The sequence below is a fragment of the Dermacentor albipictus genome, chromosome 5 (assembly GCF_038994185.2).
Source record: "Dermacentor albipictus isolate Rhodes 1998 colony chromosome 5, USDA_Dalb.pri_finalv2, whole genome shotgun sequence".
In the NCBI taxonomy this organism is placed as follows: Eukaryota; Metazoa; Arthropoda; class Arachnida; order Ixodida; family Ixodidae; genus Dermacentor; species Dermacentor albipictus.
Window position 1 is genome coordinate 87922340 of NC_091825.1, and position 18348 is coordinate 87940687.

At 44.2% G+C, this 18348-nt stretch overlaps 1 protein-coding gene across 6 annotated transcripts in view; it reads right to left on the reverse strand.

Moving 5' to 3' along the window:
- LOC135906848 (arylamine N-acetyltransferase / N-hydroxyarylamine O-acetyltransferase-like) overlaps positions 1-18348 on the reverse strand; it is a 72453-nt gene that overhangs the window by 22875 nt on the left and 31230 nt on the right. For 2 of the 6 annotated variants that reach the window (XM_065438450.2, XM_065438451.2), the window contains one exon: positions 5604-5650. The exons of 2 other annotated variants lie outside the window; for them this stretch is intronic. The gene's annotated coding sequence lies outside the window, so the exon portion shown is untranslated. Of the gene's footprint in view, positions 1-5603; positions 5654-16296; positions 17423-18348 lie in introns of those variants that run through there. 2 more of the 6 variants (XM_065438449.2, XR_011514513.1) reach the window with 2 other exon arrangements.

Consider the following 18348-nt stretch of genomic DNA (forward strand, 5'->3'; position numbering starts at 1 on the left):
AGCAGGAATGATTAATAATACTTTCAACTTCCGTCTCTTGAGTACTGTTAAAAAATGACCAAGCTGTCTACATTGCTGCCTCTATTCCATATTGTAGGGGACGTACTAGTTAAAGTTGTGTGCGCATGTCGTACTTGTGCTATGCAGCGATATATCTTGTTTATTTCCGCACAGTGTCGATATAAGTCCGTTGTCGTCATCAGAGACAACACGGATTTGTAGCAAACATAATGCGAGAAACTGCAAAAATGACTTTAGCTCGTAGGTGCCGTATGTATGTGCCGCATCGTATGTGGTGACGATTTTTCCGGCGGCACATACGATGTCGTTTCCAATTACCTGCTCAGCGTCCCTTACATGGTTAAGCAGACGCTGCCCTTTCGCCGCATTGCAGCCACAAAAATAATCGTCAAGCGTACCGATCTTCTTAAAGGCAAATATAGCGTGTGCAGTTTGTTTCACACTAGGGGGAAAACTCGGAACGTATTGCGTCGCGATGCGGCAAGCAATGGAGTCGTGCGGCGGCAGCAGCTCGAGCAGGCGCACACGCTTGAGGGGCAGTGTCGTGATCTGCGTCGTCTGCTACGGCGGCGCGCGCTGGCCGCATTTTCAGGAAGCGTAGTACTGTCAGGGGCAGTGCACCGATTTCATCGGTACTGCAGGAACTGAGCTGATATTCTTTACTAAACGTTGTGCGTCGCCCGACTCTGATCCTTCATTGGCGATAATGGAGTTCCACAAACTTCTTTTGACAACATGGTTCATTTGTTCTTTCGAAAGGCCGGAGTACTGAGCGTGTGCACGTATATTTCTTCACTGTGTGTGCTACCGTAATGAGCAGCGACAAAACGCACCAAGATGTGCGCGCAACGTGCTCAGTCTTTGTTTGACTCGAAAGGAAAGCAAAGCACTCAACAATGGGAGTCGAACACGGTGAAACAAACGGACACGATTAAATGAACGTTTTAGGTTCAGACAATGAGCTGGAAGTGATTTTTCTCGACAATCATTCGCTACACCAGACAGACCCTGCCCGCCGGTGGGGAATTGGACACGTCACGCTCGGAACTTCAGTTAGTATCTCGTCATGTCCCCAGCGGCAGCGATGACAGCGCTCATCCTGGAAGGCAGTGAAGTGTAGAATGACTTGATCAGGGATGTGTTCATTCGCTGCACGTCTCAGTCACTGACGATGGTGGATCGAAGCCTATCCTCGGGCGACTGATAGAGGGGATGTTGCGCCAGCGATACTTTCAACGAGCCCCAGACATTTTAAATGATGTTGGCGCCCGGGGATTGAGGCGGCCGCTCCAAGAGAGTGACTGCGCGCTCTTCTAGCAGTTCTTGCACAGCACGAGCAGTGTGGATCGGCGTCCTATCGCGTTAGAATATATAGTCGCCTTCCAGAAACGGGCCGTCAAGAATGTATGGAATCAGTACGTCGTCTATGACTGCCATGCAGCGATGAACTTACATTCGAGGCGTTCAGTGGGCGTCGCGCAACGCTTAGCAAAGAATACCGGCTCCTTTCACGCAGTAACGATGTGATCAGCGCCCTGCACCTGACAGTAGAACGTTTCTCGACAATGTGGCCAGCGTGCGCCGCCGTAGCAGACGACGCCGTTCAAGATCCCGCCCCTCGAGCATCTGCGCGAGCTGCTGCTCTTCGAGTTTTCCCCTAAATGTGAGAGAGACTGTACACCGCCCTTCGAAGGAAATGTCCACGCGCACACACCGCGCGCGGCGCGAAACGTGCCCAAACACGCGCAGTGCAGGAGGCAATCAAGGCGGCGCGAACGAGAGATGGGAGAGGGGTACCACCGCTAATAGAATTTTGCTCCGCATGCGGCGCTCTCAACGCCGGCGCAGCAGCGCCGCTCTCGGTGCCGTTCTTGTCTATACACTTCGTTGATGCTACTGTGTATGGTTGAGCTCTGTGCCACCAGGTGGCTTCACCGTGCAGACCATTCGCATTTGCCCTTCTGCTCATCTCATGGTTCATCCCGTTATGGCACAGTCAAACGGCCAGACCCTGTCCCCTTGCGCTTGCGTTTGCCCTAATACCGGACTCGCGAAACGCTATTGCGTATCTTCCGGTGCAAAGTGACGGCCACAAACCCGCAAATCCTGGCGCCGGTCGGATAGCGGCAGTCCGATGCCCAGTAGCCAGTTTGCTCGTACCCTGCCTTGCAGAGGTAGACGATGTCACAGCTTGACATATTGCCAGTCGCTACGTTTGCAGTCCACAAGGCAACAAAGTCGAATCATAGTGCTCGCGAAAAGACTGAGACCGACTCTGACCGCGGAGCTCTCGTCAAAATGGAGTACGTTGTAACACAAGCAGACGACAGGCGCTGTGTGCCGGAAGTGCTTAAGTGTACTGAAAAATTGTTCTTGCGCATTCTCTTTATGTTACTTTCTTTTTATAAAAACAAATTAACTAACATCCCAACTATTACAAACATCATTTGTTTACCATAAAGCTGGAAAAGTTATCGATCACGCGTCCTGGTCAGCCAATCGGATAGCTCGCCCCACTGACGTCATATGGGTGGGGACGGCTTAAAATTCCGCCGAGCAGTGTGCTTCGATCGGCAGCGATGCGCATTTTAAAACCTGATAAGAAATTACACGCTTACGCGGAGCACTTAGATGTGTCAATTAATGATCAGAAGGACCTACTCTAACAACTCAGTACGTTTGTAGAAAATCATCAAAAGCATTTCAGGGTCCCTTTAAGGAGCCGTTGGCGGCTCCTCAGTGTGCATTCTCTCTCAGTCATGCTAGACTGATGAACTGTAACGTTCTCATGTAGATACTGTTATTAAATCCCATATTCCTCGTTCTCGATGAGAACAAGTCTCCCTTCAACAACATCTTCAGCGTGGATAAGTTGGACGACGGTATGGGCTAGCTACCATCTATATCATGCCCGACTCCAACCATTACACAACCAAGTGCAGGATAATTGAAAGTGCAGATAGACAACCACGAGGAATCGGAAAGAAAATGAGAGAAACGGAGACGCGAATTGGATGCAAAGAATGGAAACGAAAAAGACCATGCAGATTAACAAGAATGAGAAAAAAGAAATTAGAAAGGAAAATTTGTACGATAACACGAAGGGAAGTGCCTCACTATCTGAGGTTCGAGCTGGTTGCCGAACAGGTCATGGTTCCGCACCACTTTGCGCGCGAAATCGAAACTGACAGCGCCAAGAGGGCGTAAAAGGGCACACACCTGTCTCCCCGTTGCGCAGCAACAACCTGCAAACCAACGTTACTAGACTAGCTTCAGTTGTAAAACTCTCCGCCCGCGCGCTTACAGCTGGTGTCCCCACTTCTGTGACAGCCGCCAGATGGCAGCGCCGTTCCATCGGGCTCCACTGCAGACGCCTCGCCGCAGCCTTCAGCCCGTGCGGACGGGCAGTTTGCGCGTGTTTCACGCTCGCTGGCGTTCTCCCTTGTCCGAATTAGTGATACCATGAGAAAGCGGTATCCACCTACAGCAATAAGATTTATCGGGCCAGTTGGTTCATACTGTAATAAGGGTAAACTGCACGAAAGAAGGAAACGCATAGAGCGAAGCGCAGAAGCTGTGTTTTTTCCTGCCGTCTTAACGTTTCGCGCAGTTTAGGCTCAGAAGCCTGAACATTTGGCCAAAGTGTGTGATTAGGATGATCTTCATCCCCACCGAGGCTTCTCGCCACGCCAAAGAAGCGCAACAAAAAGAAAGATGAGGTCAGTCTTTGAACACACAAGCCACACACACACACACACAAAAATATCATCTGCTCTTCCACTCCGTGAAGATGGTTAACCAGCGAAGCTGAAACGTGCGGCCCGTGTTTATCACTGGGTTAATCTAGAGGATTCATTAAAGTATTTCTGAATTATGCGGTAACACACACAATCGGCTGCGACGGAGAGAACGACGTCACTGACGATATGCCCGTAGTCCGCCGTTGTCGCTTGCGTTCGATGTCTCGAGTTTGCTCGGAGGCGTGATTAGCTGCTTTCGCCCGATTTGCGATTATTCAAAATTAAGTTTCTTCAGAAATTAAATCTATCCGTTACGTAAGACAATGAGTGGCTCATACTGCCTTAAGCAATGGCCCCTCCCACCGTAAACGCGGCCTCCCCATTACGATGACAGAAGTGAAATTCTACGCTGGAATGATGAACGGCAACGCAGCCAGCTGTGGAAGACGACGATGAACGTAGGAGCAGTGGCACGAGCGCGTGTGCCGGTCAGCACAAGGAATAGCCGAATTCATGGCCGTGGTGCTAGCATTACGCAAATTAGGACTATCAATTACGTCAGCCGTGATAGTTACTGATTCTTTATCATTGTGCTCATCCCTTACTGCTTCTAGTGATTCTCGCGTGATGAGGACATTTCAATCATTGGTACCTGGTTACTTGAGAAGCGTGCGTTTGATTTGGGTGCCCGGCCATAAAGGACTAATCATTAATGAAATTGCAGACTCTCTAGCCAAGGCATCGATAAGTGGTCCGATTCTTCCTTGCTGCCCTTTGACTGCTTATGTAACTGCAGCTAGATTTCGCAGGAGTATCATTATACAGTCAGTATCAGGCTCCGAAATTACTAACTCTGTGGAGTACGGACATCTCCTGCACCCTTGGAACAGAGATTTTTGCCGAACACGGAAAATTGAAGTGTCCATCACGAAGCTGCGCTGCCGTATACCTGCATTGAACTTCTACCTCCACAGGTCTGGTCTGGTCCCCTCACCACTATGCTCATTCTGTGGCGAAGCGAAGACAATCGACCATTTCTTGTTGTCTTGCAGACGTTTTTCTATTATAAGAAAACGACTACTCGAAATCCCGCTTCGCTCTATTGGTCTGACTTTATCAGTGCCTGTGATCCTATCTTTTGGAGCCTCCATTGTTGGGTTCAGCAACAGAAATGTTTGCTTGGCGATCCAAAATTACCTCATTGAAATTAATCGATTTCCATGTTAGATTGATCGTTCTCCCTCCCAACCATAGCTTTCTTTTATTTCTTATCTTTTATTAATTATTATTATTATTATTTTTATTGTTATCTTATACCCGGTTTTCATCTGATTATTTCTTTTTTTCTCCAAACACAAAACGTTTACTTTTAAACTCACACGCCCAAATTGTTAACTCCCTTGTTATCATTATTATTTTAGGCACCTAATTAAACCGCCCGATTCTTGGCCAATCCCCCACTGTGGGTATGTGCCATGGCCACTCAGGACAACAACAACAACAACAACAACAGAATCGCTCTGTTCCACGCGGAGCGAAGCGTCGCATTGCTGGCGGCACAGAAAAAGCAGCGCGCCGAACTGTCGACATCGTTCCGATAGCCGCCTATGCAGCCAGGTGCGCAGCACGTCGGCATCGTCTGCTTATATTCTCAACAAACTCGGCGAAAGCTACAGTTTCGCGGATTACATGCTTAGTCCGGCCCGCCCGCGTAGCCCGCTAGTGAGGAAGTGAAGCCGGGCGCGACTGCAGCGCCACGAAGGCGCGGGCGGGTGGCGGTTCCGCGCAACGGCGCCGAGTTTTAAAACTGAAGCTAGTCTAGTAACGTTGCTGCAAACATACCTAAAGTCAGAGGAGCTGCTGGGATAGCTCAGTGTGATGGCGTTGGGCTGCTGAAAAAGAAGAGAGAGCTGGGGTTTGTACGTGCCAAATCCACGCTTTGATTATGAGGCTATGATTAACGCTATGATTATGGTAATAAGGGAGTCCAGCTTAATTCTAGCCACCTGGGGTTCTTAACGTGCACCCGATTCACGGTACACAGCTTTTTTTTTTTTCTCATTTCGACTCCATCGAAATGCGGCCGCCGGGGCCGGGATTTGATCCCGCAACTACGGGCTTAGCAGTGCCGCACCAAAGCCACTACGCCACCACGGCAGACGTTGGGCTGCTGAGTACGAAGTCCCTGCTTCAATTCGCGATGCAAAAGCTATTGTGAACCACGCACTGAGTGCATGTTAAAGAATGTTAAATGGTGAAAAATTCAATCGGAGACCCTTCCCAACTCGCTTTCCCTATGCTGTAACTCATAGGCAGTACGTTCCGCTGAGATGTCAATGGATAGATACAACTTGTCTGCAAACTTCTCACCGCTTGTGGCTTACCAGTTTACAGGAAATGTGTACAGCAGCAACAACTTCGGCAGTGGCATCATGCGACGCAGTTTTTAATCCGAGAGCACAAAGAGCTAACACTGCAGTGACCTACCAGTATTCTACTCAACTTCTGGTGTAAAACTGGTGGCGAAAGAATCGTTAATGAGCGGCCCTTTTATGATTTTCTATTGGCAGAAATATTCGCACGACGCGAAAATGTTTCAAGCACATTGTAGTTGTACAAAGCGCTCCAAGATGTAGCCATAGCCATAGAGTAACCATATGCTGTACTGCCGCCCACGGCTCCGGTAAACAGGTAATGCGTTAACGGCAAGAGTTACTGAAAAGCTGAAATCATCCAATAAAAAAATTGTGAAATGCGCACTTAAGGAGCACGCATGTGTAAAGGCAATTCATACCCACAAGTTAGCGAAGGACGGCACCAGTTCAATGACTAGCCACTTCAGCTTTCCAATAATGACAACTACTGCCTATGTGGTCCAATACTTGTGTGTGCAACGCTAGTTGCAGCTTTTCATGAAGATGGGAAAACGGGGTAAAAAACTATACAGCAGCTTAATAAAGAGAGGAGTTAAATATTCCACAACGATGACAGGGGTTAATAGGTTCGGTGGCATTTGGCACCCCCTACAACGTTTATCGATGGCAAGTTTTCTGCAATAATTTTTGAATACAAAGGTCCATCTATCATCGAATACTTATGGCAATTGGTAATAAAGGTCATAGAATTACAATAGTTTGTCAATATCGAAATGCAACCACTGTTATGATGCGTTAGGTTTTTTATTCTATTTACGCATGAATAGTGTGCGGGCTTTAGTATTATATGTACACATTATTCAGTGGTGAATTGTTGGCAGGGCGTGTCAACAATAAACGACACTTCGCATTATACTATCCTTAGCGTTTTCACATCCTAAGCGTCGCAGCACCCATTCTCTTGACTAACACGCAGTTTGTGGGAGCGAGTTTTTTTCTCTTTATTTTCGGGAATCGAACAAACCCTTCACTCGTGTCTGCGTGCGTTCGAACAAGAGCAAATTTCATATGCGACAAGCACAAACATACAATATCGTATAACCAAAAACACCACGAACGCGCTCGTTGCCAGCTGTGGCACATGGAACCAGGAAGGCTACCATTGCCTAGCTATAGCAAGCGAGTACTGTACGTTGTAGACGTGGCGAGGATTAGTTTCCTCGAAAAGCGTCGGACTGTCAAACCTATACTACACGTCTATGCGTGGGCCACGTATGCTGTGCAGTACAGTGTACTATAATTCTAGTACATTGTATCTGCAGGTCTCTTCCGCATACACGGCCCCTATTGGTTGAAAGCGTGCGGAAACTCGCACAGAAGCACGATTTCCACTCCGATGTACGTACCTCAATTATACGCTTCTCTTAGCGCAGATGTGAACGACAGCGTGACGGATTTGTGCGCAGTGTACGTTTGCGATAGGTAACTCCAACATAGTTAAACAGCTTTAAACTGCTGCGTGTGCTTCGTCCATGCATCCGTCCGGTCCTTTCGTTATGCCGACGACTACGCCCATCGTCATTGCTGGCCATTTCCTCATCCTCGGCTTTAGCCACGCCACAGGGAGAAGGAAATAATCATGCACAAACCATCGGCGACGATTATCAATGTAAGCGAATAGCCGAAAGCTTCTCAAAAGATGTTCGCTTTAGCAAAGGAACGATAATGCCCCTGAAGGCATATATTTTTCGCAGTAAGAATATTCAGCTAGCGTTTGTTATTTCTTTTCCTAACTCCGTCGAGAACACAACTGCTAACCAGCACACCATTAGCGGAAGCATAGGTATGTATACGTACAGGGTGTCTCAGCAAAAACTTTCACAATTTTTTAAAGGTTTCCTGTCGCAGCTAGCATAATTATGGTGCATGAGCTGGCCTACTCGAAGTGGCCGATATTATATGCACAAAAATTGAAAGGCATAATCGACTATTAAACAAAAATCACTAATTAAAATTCTAATATATTATGGCCCATATTGCAATGGGCCATAATGCAACGGAGTTCGCAAGGTAAATCCACTTGGAACGAATTCTCCGGATGGCACCAGTTTTGAAATATTGATTCCTGAACATTGCGGAGAAATGCACTGGCATTCCAGTTACTTTCTTACCAGAACGTCATTTTATGCAATCAAGCACAAAAGTAACTGAAACGCCAACACATTTCTCCACAAAGTTCGGAAATCACGGTAAAACGGCAAAACACTTTTATGCAGCACATACTGAGCAACAGAAAGCTGTATCAGTTTTTCATGTTGCTCTACAATTTTGCCATTGACACTTTTAATGTAATTATAATATTTGAGAAGTTGATTGATTAATTAAGGCTAATTATGTAATTAGGTTAAATGTAAACAATATTGTGATTATCTCCAAGTGACAGAAAACATTACCTCAGTTCTGTCCAGCTACGTGGTATTTGCATATTTTTATGTCTTGGTGCATTACAGTCAGGACACCCTGTATATGCGTATCCATGCTGAGAGCCTGTTTTTCTCGCAGTCCATGCATGAATTAAATCAATTAGGTCCACTTAACTTTTCATCCTCACATTCCGACCCATTAGTGCACCCCAGCAGTTGATTCTTACCATCATTTAATGCATACCACATGGAGAGTTTGGGATATCATTGAAATCGGTCGGCACTAAACTTCTTTATGTCCTGCAGAACACACTTCCTTTAGTAGTGTCATTCTTCGATACCTGAATGCAGCGGGTAATGGACCCATTTTTTTAGATGCCGCTGAGAAAGTCGAAAGAAAGCTGCTCATTAATGCGCTGACATTCTTCGGTTACTTCACGCCCTTTCCAGAGGCTATCTATTTATGCAATATGTTTGTATCTAATCGTTTTCCTGCCTACTAAAGTCACTGGGTAGTCACAGTCCATGGTCGAATGAGTAGCGATTCGGGCTGCTCTGCTGAGGGAACAAGGTTCGAAACCAACTGTCAGACCAACTACAACGTCAGATTACATGTGCCGCTCTTCAACCTCTTTCACGCCGACATGGGGAAACATTAAATGGGGGACAGCGTAGGTGCCGCTGTTTGATGAAACTCTTTGACGAGCACTGGGTATGTGCTGCTTTTCAATGAACGTTTTCCACGCCAACGCTCGCCATGAAGGCACTGGGTACGTCCCTTACATACTACAAGTTTCAATTTACTCCGCACCACGTTTCTTGTGAGAACATAGAAAATCTATTCAACATCAATTTTTAATGAGTGCGCTCGATAAAGATTAAATTGACTGAAGATACGGATGTGTGAATTGACTTCCACTCTATAAGCTTTACATTGACTAAAATTAAGAAAACGTCAATTGACTAACAATTGGCAAACATTTAAATTGACCAGCTATTGAGCACCCTCTAAACGTGAAAATCGAAAGGCATTCGATTTACTAGCCGCTAATCGAGATGCATTCATTATAATGAGGTTTTATATTAACAGGGTAGTGTGCCATTGAGTTGCCTATTAGATTACTATAAGCATACAAGCATAATGGATAATGGAAGAGAAAATAGTCTAGAGGAATTCGAAATCCCACAGGTAACGCCGGAAGAAGTAAAGAAAGCCTTGGGAGATGTGCAAAAGGGGAAGGCAGCTGGGGAGGATCAGGTAACAGCAGATTTGTTGAAGGATGGTGGGCAGATTGTTCTAGAGAAACTGGCCACCCTGTATACGCAATGCCTCATAACGTCGAGCGTACCGGAATCTTGGAAAAATGCTAACATAATCCTAATCCATAAGAAAGGGGACGCCAAAGACTTGAAAAATTATAGGCCAATCAGCTTACTGTCCGTTGCCTACAAACTATTTACTAAGGTAATCGCAAATAGAATCAGGAACACCTTAGACTTCTGTCAAGCAAAGGACCAGGCAGGATTCCCTAAAGGCTACTCAACAATAGATCATATTCACACTATCAATCAGGTGATAGAGAAATGTGCGGAATATAACCAACCCTTATATATAGCTTTCATTGATTACGAGAAAGCATTTGATTCTGTCGAAACCTCAGCAGTCATGGAGGCATTACGGAATCAGGGTGTAGACGAGCCATATGTAAAAATACTGAAAAATATCTATAGCGGCTCCACAGCCACCATAGTCCTCCATAAAGAAAGCAACAAAATCCCAATAAAGAAAGGCGTCAGGCAGGGAGATACGATCTCTCCAATGCTATTCACAGCGTGTTTACAGGAGGTATTCAGAGACCTGGATTGGGAAGAAATGGGGATAAAAGTTAATGGAGAATACCTTAGTAACTTGCGATTCGCTGATGGTATTGCCTTGCTTAGTAACTCAGGGGACCAACTGCAATGCATACTCACTGACCTGGAGAGGCAAAGCAGAAGAGTGGGTCTAAAAATTAATCTGCAGAAAACTAAAGTAATGTTTAACAGTCTCGGAAGAGAACAGCAGTTTACAATAGGCAGCGAGGCACTGGAAGTCGTAAGGGAATACATCTACTTAGGGCAGGTAATGACTGCGGATCCGGATCATGAGACGGAAATAATCAGAAGAATAAGAATGGGCTGGAGTGCGTTTGGCAGGCATTCTCAGATCATGAACAGCAGGTTGCCATTATCCCTCAAGAGAAAAGTGTACAATAGCTGTGTCTTACCAGTACTCACCTACGGGGCAGAAACCTGGAGGCTTACGAAAAGGGTTCTACTCAAATTGAGGACGACGCAACGAGCTATGGAAAGAAGAATGATAGGTGTAACGTTAACGGATAAGAAAAGAGCAGATTGGGTGAGGGAACAAACGCGAGTTAATGACATCTTAGTTGAAATCAAGAAAAAGAAATGGGCATGGGCAGGACATGTAATGAGGAGGGAAGATTACCGATGGTCATTAAGGGTTACGGACTGGATTCCAAGGGAAGGGAAGCGTAGCAGCGGACGGCAGAAAGTTAGGTGGGCGGATGAGATTAAGAAGTTTGCAAGGACGGCATGGCCACAAGTAGTACATGACCGGGGTTGTTGGAGAAATATGGGAGAGGCCTTTGCCCTGCAGTGGGCGTAACCAGGCTGATGATGATGATGATGATGAAGCATACAAGCATGCTGTCGAGATTGACTGCTTTATTGCGTAGAAGAAGGATGCCCCGCCGCCCTCCCTGGCGCTGTTGGTTGAAAGGTATCGGGTGTAGGTAGCATGATCAGTGTTTGTGTGTTAATTAATGTGTATTTGTTTTGTGTACTGATTGCTTTGTTGTATGTGTAGGATATGTTTACATATAGGGTGCCACAGCTAACGTTAACCAAACTGCTCAATGAAAAAAAAAAGAAAACACAGTGCGAGATACCCTTTTAACACATACATTGTTCAGTTGTCAGAATGCTGACGACCGAACACTGTAGGACAACGCGTTTTCTTAAACTCATTTTTTTTTTTTCGTTGAATGCCTTGGCTAATGTAAGCCGGAACACGGTATAAAGTTTTGTTGTGACACGGGGTCGGCTCCCAATGTAAATAAAAAATATGCTGCTAAATCTTTTTCCCGAGTTTTATGAGCATTAGGAAAGTTGCTCCCATTAGTGTCGAACATATGAGACACCGCCATCTTCCCCTAAATGGATTAAGTCACACTCTCCTTTTTTATATATATAATGAGGCTAGTCTAAAAGCTTCCTTTGGCTGATTTAATATGCATTCCATTGACATACAAAAATATTTGTTTATTAAAACACGGTGGCCCATCTGTTTACAAAACTCAGTTAAAAGTATTCCACGGAAACTTCATTTACATCAAATACAGTTTTTGGGGCAAAATTAATAGAAGCTGAATTAAAACTCAGTAGCAATTTTTGTAATGAACCAGATCTTGCGAACTTGGGTCACTGAGTGCACATAATTAAGTGCGCAGCAAGCAAGGGAACGATTCTATACATTCGCAGGCATCGGCACGCCACGCTTCTTCTCGGAGGCCAAGCACAGACTTCTCGGCAGTGCTATTAGATCACCTAGCTTGGCTAGAAAGAAGCGCAAGAGCGGAGTCCGTTCACCCCACGATGTGTTTCTCAGCGTTTGCACGCATCGGCCCGCCATGCATTTCATACGCCACGACTAGGCTTTAAGGTGGTGGTGCCAGATGGCGCCGAATGTTCTGAGGGAAGTGCGAAAGAGGTGTCTCGCTGTGGTACACGCCTCATACACAACTTGTTTTGGTGGTGCCAATGCGTTGTGTCGCTATATTGATTCAACGCTAACACATTACCGTCGACAGTCATCGTGAAATGGTTTCAACCACATTTTTTTGCTTTTAGTATTTCTTTCTGATTGTGTGGTCAGAGTTTCAAGAGCAAGCCTATTTTCCACAACCTGTACGAGCTCATTCGTCTGAATGATCCACGGTCACCAGTGCGTCGCTGTGAGCGATTTAGACTGCCAAAATAATTAACGGTTACGGTTCATGCCAAATGAAGCAGCACTGAAGCTGTTTCCACGAGGCATATGGCACGTTAATAATTTACATGTTTTGCGTGCGTATGCGTGTTTGTGTGTGGGAGGGTGGGGGCTGGCTAGAGGGTGCCCCCGCTTGACAATATTGTCGTCTTCTTTTACCAGTTTTTCCAACATCTGTTCAATTATTTGCGATAACTGGCAAACATCACCAAAACGAACTTGAAAAAATTCTGTGTAATGTAATAAAGGTACTCCATATAAATGAGAATGATAACAGTCAACATGTATTCCACATACCTGCAGTTAGTACAGTTCGGGAATTATATGTATATAGGCATTGAAGAATTTTCTCATGTTAATTTTAGCAAAAAGGTAATGCGATGTTTCATATCATGCTACATTAAATACTTCATGTTATTAATTTTTCAAGTTGTTACAAATTACTGTCTTGAAACGATTTGCGACACTCACAAAATTGCTTCGTTCTTTCCACAAATACGCAATAAATACACATGGCCTGATATTTTAATATATACCTCGGTTTTACAACTTAAGAGTGCTCAGTAACTGTTAATGTGTGCATGTGCCATGGTTTAGGCAATTTCATATTTCCAGTTATTCTGTTGTCATCTTTCTATTATCCGTTATCCAGTGATCTAGCTATTTCTCTCAAAATTTATTAAAAATACATATTAGGCTTCATTTTGTACATCTCACAGTGTTTTTTTACCTGTTCGTTAACATAAAATTGATGCATGTGCTGCCTTGCTGATTGCTTCACAAAGTGCAAAAAAAAAAAGGCTCTTTACATTTTCTGGAAACGAAAAATGAATGCATTGAATGAAGAAATACGCGGATACACAGGCTGATTAGATAGCTATGCAAACCACCTTATACAGACCAAGGTAATTTAGGCACACATAGTGGGAATCAGAAAAATAACTGTGCAGTGAAAAATGATGGTCTATAAATTTCAAGTACTTTGGTAGCGCAGTTATCATTACAGGAGATGCTGAAAATGTCTACCACCGGCTTGAATACATGTCGACGCAGGACACTGCTTATTGTTAAACACTCGGCGGGGAATCGCTGGAGTTACCAGTGCAATCAGTTGGGGTATTGGCTGTCTGTAGCTTCTGCAGTAAGTGAGGATTGTTCTCGAACACCCCACCTCCTTTAAGACCATCCCACCGACATTATCAGACGAACTACAGGCATCGTGCTGTCATATCACACACAAAACTGCGATATAATTTACAATAAGCATATATTTTCTTTGGCGTCTCACTGTACAGATCCTTTTCAGCCATTCAATGCATGCCTTATATACAGGGTGTCCCAACTATAATGCAAAAGATTTCAAAAAATACAAATGCCACGTAGCTGGACAGAACCAGGGTAATTCTGTTTGCTGTCGCTTGGAGATACTCAGATTACTTTTTGCATTCCGCCTAATTAAGTAATTAGTCTTAATTGATCATTCAACTTTACAAATACTAGATGAAAAGTGTCGATGAGAAAGTTTTAGAGCAACCTGAAAAATTACCGTTACAGCATATGTTTCTCCATATGTGCTGCAAAGTGATCTTACGATTGTGAAAGAAGCCCGCGAATACGCGCAAAATTGCCACGCTACTGGCCGCTCGAGGCTCTTTGCGTGTATTCGTGGGCTTCTCTCACGCTTAAAAAAGCACTTTTATGTAGGACATGTTGAGCTACAGGAAGCTGTATCGGGAGTTTTTCATGTTGCTCTACAATTTTCCATTGAAATTTTTCATCTAATTATAATATTTGAGAGGTTGATTAATTATGCCTAATTATTTAATTAGGCGGAATACAAAAATAGTTTATCTCCAAGCGACGGCAAAAAAGTTACCCTGGTTATGTCCTGCTACTCGGCACTAGCATATATTTAAATCTTGGTGCATGATAGGACACCCTGTACCAGAAAGCACACGCAAGACGAAGAGATGGTGTCCATGTAGAAATACATGTCAATTTACCACGACGCCATGAGCACCAGAAGCCCAACACACAAACATACACCGGAAGCACCTCTCAGATCACTCTAAAGGTTCGCATGAAAACAGAAGCACGGAGAAGCCAGCAGGCTATAAAATACTAACGGGTTGCAGTTGTGTTGAGCCATTCTGTGTGGTAGATGAATTTTTCAGTCTACACAAGGGTCGGCTACATGCTCACACTAGCGAATATTCATACAGGCACCTACATTGAACAACTTGCAGCTGCCAACAGCGCAACAGAGAATGCAGTTATTTTTCTGCTAGATTGTACGTGAAAGACCTGAAGTGATACGTCGAAAGTGACACCACGTAAAATGCTCAGAGTCAAGCCTATAAATAGGTCGGAAATGATTTCTTTCTTTATTCCTTTTTCTTTCTTGTTTGCTCTTTATCAGTTCCAGCTGTTCAACTAGAGTTGCAGCCCTCACAGCTACATGTCACGGGAAAGTGTGCTGCTGAAGAAACTAATAAGCTCAAAAAAAAGGAAAAAAAGAAAAAGAAAAAAGACCACGCATATGCTTTCGATGGCATGCGGAATTGTGCGCGCTGGATAACTTGTGAAAGCAGTTCAGGGTGCATAGAAAGTAATTCTAAACAAGAGTGCTAAAATCACCTGCAATAACTGCATTTTAGCTTAATTGGCAACAAAGAAAGTGAGTTATTAAAAGAGAAAGTGATGCTGAGTTTCCATGTTTCATGATACCTTGCACCGAGTACTAGTGCAAGATTCGCATTTCCACACTTGCCTTAAGTTCCTGCGCTTTTACTGACTTTCCAAGTCTCCTCTTACGGTAAGAGTGGCCACCATAGTATTTATTGAGACATCGCAGTTTACTAATACAGCTTAACCTAATATTCCTTCCTAGTGTCCCGAACTCTATGAAAAACAAAAGACAGCAGCAGCTCGTCCAACCAAGGATCGTAGCCAATGAAAGCTTCGTTTAAAAATAAAAAAAATCACAACTCAGTGGCGGCAATAGCAACAAGTGCATGTCAGCGGTCATCGAACCAAACACCACCGCTTTCCCATGTATGCATGCCCCGCGGTACTATGCTTTCTAAACGCGGCACTGGTGACCTAGTAAATTCGAGAACATGCTACAATCACCCACAAGCGCGCCTACAAACTGACACCACAGAACACTTAGCTAACGAATGGACGCTTCCATAGAGCTAGCTATATAGGATGCGGAATGCTACTACTAGCGCTCATCTGGCCACTGGTGTTCAGTGGGTGCAATGCGCGGATGCACAGCAGTCGTGATGTGACAGTCACAAAAGCCATGGTTTCACTTCCCATTTTCGGGCGCAATGATAGGTGTTCTGAGGCGAGTGCCGACATGCATATTCTAATTTAATCTATTTTTGGATCGAGCAGTTCATCATAATGGAAACTTTCGGAAAGCTAATTTTTTTCTTGATAACCAAACGCTTTCAGCTTCTGTATGTATAATGTAACCCTGTTCCACGGGCTACCAAGTTTCAATTGTGCAACAAATAATCTGGAATACTTCAATCTTGCATTTTTTATAAGCAAAATATGGTGTAGAGAAATGTATTAAGTAGCCAGTCTCATAGAAACGCCAGAAGTGTTGCACAAGCTTTGTTTTGAAACATTTATTTACATTCTTTGTGTAACTAAAGGAACAATGTGATGCTATGCTGTCATTGGATATCAGCATTTAGGCATTTATTCACAAGGCACTCAATATACAAAACACAGAAATAAGTGTTGTTTTGTTTCATGCATAATTGGGAGCTCATATAATTCTATTAAAAGTTGATATTAGCTTGTGTGTCGTTATTGACATGCAACAAGCGCCGGAAATGCAACCGGCGTCAGGAAGCAGCCACAAATGAGTTACTAGATTACAATATATAGCACTCTATTTGAAATCCTATTTGTTTTCAAATGGGTCTCATCATGTAGGATTATGGAATGGGATCCCATTTGTACCAGGTCCTGTTTGCACCCCTTTGAACCTGTTTAGTCCAGTACCGTTTAATCCTGTTCAGTGCTGTCCTGTTTAACCCTGTTCATTCCTGTTCAGTCATGCCCTGTTTAACCCAGTCCTTTTTGATCCTGTTTACCCCTGTTTGGACCTATTTATTCCCCCATTCAGACCAGGTTCCTTTAGCATGGTTTGACTTCACTCTATAAACTAATTTGGTGAACTTGTGGATTTGTGATCAGCCTTGAAGACAAGTAGATCTGCATTATTTTTGCTCCATGAATGACGCTGTCCCATATAGGTTTGCTGGTACGTTCCTAGATACAAAGATGAGCACAATGTTCGGCACAAATGGATTAGCACAACCAATGCTGACGTAATAGATCATGAACGGGTTTTGTATTATCTATGAGTGCGTTCACCATGTATAACCAAAGAGTATGCACCCTGAAAAAGATCGGTACCTCATTTGCATATTTGCTTCAAGTATGCAAATGTAATTCTTGCAAGTGTGCTATATGCTTGAACACTTGTACTCGTTTTAGTGCAGTTTTGTGTTGCTGTAATAGTTTGTTCTCAAATCTACAGTAAAGCGTAATCTCGAGGTGGAAAAATGTAAGGTGAAGTAACGGCTTGCATTTGTAAAGGAACGATAAGTAGGCTTTATGTAGGTTCCAGTTTTCATTAATTCTGAAGTCCTCTGGTTTAAGCAAGAGCACGTCGTACATCTCACAAGCATTGTTCATTGGACCATCTAATGGTACTTCGATACACCCAGTCTGCTGCCAGAAGACCACTGGAATGTGTTGCTTGGATGACAGCTTGCAGGGCACCTGAAAAAGTCAACATTTTATTTTCACTCATGCAATAGGTTAGTGCACAGGCAAAAGCAGCTTTGCCAATGTTCTAACAGATAAAAATTATTCAGCATTTAGAACATAGGAGATACGGAACAAATCTTATTCAGAAGTTTGTGGTTTCCTGCAAGGCCTGTGATTCTAAAGCAACATGCATTACTGTGGTAGAATAAGCTGTCACAATCAGCAGACCACCAAAACAAGTGTTATAAAAAAAAAGACATTATTTGATTAACAACAATTACTAGTATTGAAGCAACAGAAGTAATACCAGCATAAAATGTACATTTAAGAAGCAGCAGGGACAGGTTGAGCTAATAAATTACTCAGAAACTACCCTTCTGCCAGTAAAGTAAATAGTGTGGTGGAGTAGTGGCTTTGACATTGCACGGCTCAGCCAGAGGGTGCGGGATCAAATTCTGGCCCCAATGGCTGCATTTCGATGGCGGCGAAGTGCAATAACATCCATGTCAAGTGCATCGGGTGCCCGTTATAGAACACTAAATGGTCAAAACACAGTAAAACTCCATTAACTTGAAGTTGTAAAAGCAGGGCAAATCTTGAGCTAAGTGAAGTTCTGAGATAAGCCGCGTGGAGAGCACATACAGCCTTTCAAACTAGGTGCCAGCAGCCGCTAAATTTCTCTCAAGAGTTGAATATACCAGGAGTGGTATTTTTGGCAAACCACTTTTGCAAGATATTGCACAACTTGGCATGCGACACGTCGGGCATCTGTGAGCAATAGTCGATCCTCGCACAGAGCCAAGCAAACACTTGCGCGTAGGCACCGATGTGTCCAAAGCCTAGTCACACAAAATATCGAGAAAGTGCTCACATCCCAAAAGAGAATTTAATCGACCAGCAATCGACTCCAGGGCTTAGATTTTGTAGCCATGCCTTCC